Genomic DNA, 5,715 nt, shown 5'->3' on the forward strand with positions numbered 1-5,715 from the left:
CAGCAGGAACCAGGGCAAGTGGGGGAACCAGGAACCGCGTCCCTGCGCCCCGCTCCCAGTCCCCATTCCTGCCCCCATTCCACTCCCTGTGCTCATCCAGAGGTTCTTCCCTCACAGCCTCAGACCTGGCTGGTCCTTCTGTCTGCAATGCTCTTCCCCATCTCCATGGGGCCTGCTCCCTCCACCCCTGTCCTGACCACCCCACATAAAATAGCAACACCTGCCCTGGCCGGGTGGCTCGCTTAGTTGGAGTGCCATCCCATGCGCCAAAAGGTCTTGGGTTTGATTCCCAGTCAGGGCACGTACCTAGGCTGCAGTTTCGGCCCCTGGTTGGGGCACGTAGGGGAGGCAACCCATAGATGCTTCCCTTTCACACCAGTTTCTCTTTCTCTCTCTCTTCCCTCCTTCCTCTCTCTCTAAAATTATCTAAAAACATATCCTAAGAGAAGATCGAAAATAGACACACACCCCTGCCCTCTGCAGCCCGAGCCTGTCCGACACCCCGCACCGGGTCTACCCAGACTCAGCCATCAGCACCTGCGGCCGTGTGCGCCTGCGCACTGCTCTCCGGGGTCTTCCGCTGAAATGCAAGCCCCCTGGAGGCAGCACCTTTGCCTGCTTCAGCGAGGCGTCCCCAGTCACACTGAAGCAGTGAGTGACCAGGTGATGAAAACACGAACGAATAAATAAACAAAGGGGCGAAAGGTGAGTGAATCCCCAGGCCTCGCAGAGACCCCAGGCTCTCTGTGCTGCGCATCGAACGCTGTCCTCGGCTGCTTGGTGCTGAGACACCACCACCCAGCTGTCCAGGCCGGTCCAGACCCTGCCTCCTCCCTCCCCGGGGAAACCTAACCCTTCCCACCACCTGAGTCACTGGCAAGATCCGGTCCTTGCGTTTTAATATCACGTTTCTCAGAAGTCTTCATGAAACAGTAGGTACTTCTGAAAGGGAGAACATAATACATCCATTAATTATCAATCTTTAGCACTTTTGAATACACTGAAATAATACACACGCCACGTTTTATATGTAACGGATGCAGACTGACAGAGCTAGCGTGGCCGGAGCTCCCGGAGCACGCCCGACATAGTGCCAGGTACTTTACACATTTTGCTAATTGCCAAAGACTTCCTGCTCTCTGCCTTCCTGGGACCTGCGGGAATTGTGCTTCCCAGGCCCGTGCGGTGGGTGGCACCACGTGACTGGTTCTAGCCAACCAGACGAGCCTTGCCCTGTAACTCATTTCAAGTGCTAACGAGAGACTCTTCCTCACGTGCTTTCCTTTCGGCTCAGCCAACTGGCAACCTTGGAGCCTTGGAGGTAGTGGCCGTTCCGCCAGCCCCAGCTCCTGAGCGGCTGGGATGGACCGAGGGTCCCGACACCCCCAGGCTCTGCACTGCACTCTTTTTTGATGTAGTCTGTGCTGCTACCCTTTCATGAGAAAGAACAGCCTCCGAGTTATTAAACAAATTTCCCACGATTTTACAGCTAGTGAGAGCCAGGAGGAGAACCCACATATGTTTGATGTTAAACCCATAACTTATACCTACTGTCTCCCCAAATCTTCATTGAACAAATAAATAAGAAAGAGAAAAAGGAGAATACTGGCTGTTTCCTGGAAAACAGAAGCTTTGTGAGAGATCCTGGGAAAATGGTTATTAAAACCAGTGGTATGAAAGGGGAAGCTCTAGCGACAATATTCTCCCTGTTTAGGTTGCTGCTCACTGAGGAGTCAGAATCCTTGGTCTTCCGCCCGATTCTCTCCCATCGCACACTCGTCGGGAAGTCGGCAAAGGCACAGTGAGTCTTGGGTGCACCAGGCGCTGCACCGAAGGCCCCCGATGGATCCAGCGCTCACGCCCCTGCGCCGAGGACCTGTGGCTGCCCGGTGGCCCCACTCTCCTGTTTCTCCCGCAGACAGCGGTCACCGCTGCTGAGGACGCCTGGTCAGCTGGTGCTGTGAAGGGCACTGGAGGTCGGATCTCAGCCCCTCCCTACACTCCATGCCATTTGGCACAACTTCTGAAACCTCTCTGGCTCTATTCCTCGTCTGCCCAGAGCTCTACTTGTTCACATGGTTTCCCAGGTGCAGAGATGGGAAACTGCACCTGAGCATATACATCAGAGAGAGACGTGTTTGTTCCTCTCTGGGGCACTGGCACCAAAGAGACCGTTTCCACTCTCACTTCTAGCTTCTGAAAGAGGGAGGGTGTGAATCTATTTCCACCAACACTGAGAGTCATTAAGAGGGAGGGCGGGAAATACCGAACCTACTGTGACCACACTGATGGCTTCTGACAACAAAGTGTGGGGCCGGAGGCACTGGCACGTCCCCACAGTGCAGCGTGAGCGAGTGTGGGGGAGCGCGGGGCGGCTCCCAAAGAAATCGACACGCTGCCGCTGTATCACCACCCCCGTCGTGCTTATTACTGTTCACTGTGAGGTATTCGTTTTCCTTCTGAGATTCTACATAGGCTTGGTTCATTCCCCGCCGTCAGGTTGGTCCTTGCACCACTGCTTCCGAGGCCCTGGAACAAAATTCTCGGGATCAATCGGCTGCTCTGCGGCTTCTTCAGAAAAAGAATTTAGAAGGAGCTTCGTGCTGGAGGAGAGGAAGACCAGGGAGGAGGAGGAAGAAGGGGGAGCAGAAAGGGGGAAAGAGAAGACAAAGGCAACAACAGACCTTCATTCTCTGCTTCCGCTTAAGGACTTCATTTGTTAGAAGAGCAAGCGAGATGGATTTTGTATGAGAAAGTGGGTACTGGAGTTGTCACTATAAGCATCTTAGAACAAGTGAAATTGTTTTATTTTCTTAATCCTCATCATAGGATATGTTTATTGATTTTTTTTTGAGAGAGAAAGAAATTTCCATCCGTTTACCCCCCTCAACACCCCTACACACATATGTGCCCACCAGGGTCAAACCCCCCAACCTAGGTTTCTGCCCTGACCAGGGGTTGAATCCACATTCTCTTGGTGTATGGGATGACTCTCCAACCAACTGAGCCACCCAGCCAGGGCACAAGTGAAGTTCTTGGTAGTCTACAAAAAAAGGTACCCTAAAAAGCAAAAGAACATTGACGACACAGAATAGTTCTCGATTGTAAAAATGGCTCTAAGTTCCCAGCCATTCTTGTGCGTGGCACCCGTTCCCCTCCCTCAGGGGCCGCACCGTCGGGGCCCCTCAGCACTGTCTGGGTTTCGGTGTGGAAGTCTCACATGCCAGGAAACACATCGGTTCCAAGCCAACCAGGAGGGTTGGTCACCCTACCTCTGCCAACATACCCTCCTTGAAAGTGTCAAAATGCTCCCTCAAAACCGCCTCCGGGAAACCACCCAGAATCCCCCAGGAGGAACACAGCCTTGTCCCTGCGCTGCCGCCGTAGCTTCTCTGGCACAATTTAACAACAGCACTTAACAGCGGGGGCCGGAGTGTTTTGTTCACCACTGACGTGCTTCTCCCAGATAGAGTCTAAACCACTTTAAGGCCGGACTCCTCCTCACATTGAACGTGGGCTGCCCGAGGAAACAAATGTTGGTGGATCATATGAATGAGTAGGCAGAGCAACAAAGGCATTTTGAGAAAACTGTTTCATTCACTAAAAAACACAGAAGGTTCTTGTGATACCTTCGCCCGTACCGAAGTACACGGAGGTGATAAAAACTCTGAGGTCTGTATCCCTCGGGGACAAAACAAGAATGTTTGCAAGACAGAGCCTCCCGTAGGAAATCTTACCCCCTGCTAATGTGGTACTTAAAGTTTCTGTCATTAGAAATTGATTCCTTTGGGTAAAAACTGATTTCTCCTCTTGCTTAGAAGCAGCCCAGACTGTTGTATAAAGTCTTGCCCTGGCTAGTGTAGCTCAGTGGATTGAGTGTGAGCCTGTGAAGCAAAGTGTTGCTGGTTGGATTCCCAGTCAGGGCACACGCGTGGGTTGCAGGCCAGGTCCCCAGTAGGGGACACATGAGAGGCAACCACACATTGGTGTTTCTCTCCCACTCCTTCTTCTCTCCTTCCTCTCTTTCTAAAAATAAATAAATAAAACATTTTAAAAAGTAAAGTCTTATTTTGCATGCATCCAGATGAGTAGCTCAATAATCCAGCACTGAGCCCCTGCTGAGCACGTGGACCTGACAACCCAGGAACGACTGTGCTTCGAGAGGTAAATACCCCCGTCGTGAGGATTAGAAGGTTCTCGGGGCGATCTCTGCGTAAGTGTCTTGGTCGCAGAGGAACTTGAGTGGGAGGTTTGTTGTTATTTGCTTGCAGTTGGAAGGCCTGGGTCCTCACGAGGACTAAGTCGATGGGAATTCTTGCTCTGCTGGACAAAACCCAGTTTACCTTCACCTGTATCTCAGGGAACTAAACGGATTTCCTGGAGTTGGTCCTAAATTGTTCTGTGAAAAGTGTGTTCCTTTATGAGAGTCAGTGGAGGGAGAGGAGCCACAGTGGGATCTTTATGGAGAGAGCAGCTACGGGCCTCCGGGAGTGTGAATAAGGAAACGGCCTGGGAAATGGTGCAGCCTGGGAGGGGAGGCTTCGTGACCAGAGGGAAAGGGGGCTTCTTTGTGGGGAGGGACAGGGAAGGCATCAGAGCTCACAGAGAGGAAGGTCTTGAAAATAAATATCCAGAACCTCAGTGGAAAGAACGAGGACAGCCCTAACAGGAGCGGCTCAGCTGGTTGGGCGTCGTCCCGCAAAAGGAAGGGTCGCCAGTTCGATTCCTGGTCAGGGCACAGGCCTGGGTTGCAGGTTTGGTCCCTGAAGAGTGTGTTTTAGCAGGCAACCCATCTAAGCTTCTCTCCACGCCACTGTTTCTCTCCCTCTATATCTCCCTCTTGTCCCCTATAAACAAACAAACAAAATCTTTTAAAAAACACACACAAAACCAAGGAGATGTTATGAAGACCCCAAGCACAGAAGAGAGACCATACAACAATGTGTCTGTAGACTTAACAATGACATAAAATTGTATAACTTGAGGCCTAATGTGTTTTGCATGTTTCTATTTTGCTGGTCTCTTTCATTAAAAATCTAAGACCATCTTGCGAAATACTTTGAACTCACATTTAAGTTGAACATGAGAAACAGCTGAGTATGAAGAAGAACGTACACAAACCTGAATGAGCAGTAATTTAAGATCATTGCGAAATCTGTAGACGGAACTGGACGCGCTCAGGGCAGAGCAGGCTCTCTGTGGTCCCCACGGCCCAGTGCTGCGCCCGCACACAGAGGCACCCCGGAGGGACAGCAGTCTCCTCTCTGCGCGTGACTGGGCTGGCCGGCCTCAGATGGGCGCTGGCGAGATTGCTTTCCTCGGGTTGTGAATCTGCATGACCGTTGGCCAGGGCCATGAAGCTGACAGGGAGAGAGAGAGATCAGATCACATGCGATGTCTGACTGTAAAGAAAGGGTGAGCTCTGGAGTCCTGCAGATGGGGGCTTGGTCGGCAGCGTTGTTTACCCCTCTCTTGATATGGGAAGCTTTGAAGAACCTTTGTTCGCCCAAACCCCAAGCACCCTAGGAAGAGTGATAGGGCCATTTAGGAAAGCAAACAGCAGGATAGTCACAAGGACTAGGACTAGCACCCCCGCGGTTAGAACTAATTTTGCATTTAGCCTTTGTACTCTGCTTCTGCCACGTAGCTAGAACTAACTTCCGAATTCCGCTTCTGTATCTCGCTTTGCTACATAGACAGGAAGACCCCGTAGAC

This window comes from Artibeus jamaicensis, unplaced genomic scaffold, assembly GCF_021234435.1.
Source record: "Artibeus jamaicensis isolate MK-2021 breed Jamaican fruit bat unplaced genomic scaffold, CSHL_Jam_final scaffold_660, whole genome shotgun sequence".
NCBI lineage: Eukaryota > Metazoa > Chordata > Mammalia > Chiroptera > Phyllostomidae > Artibeus > Artibeus jamaicensis.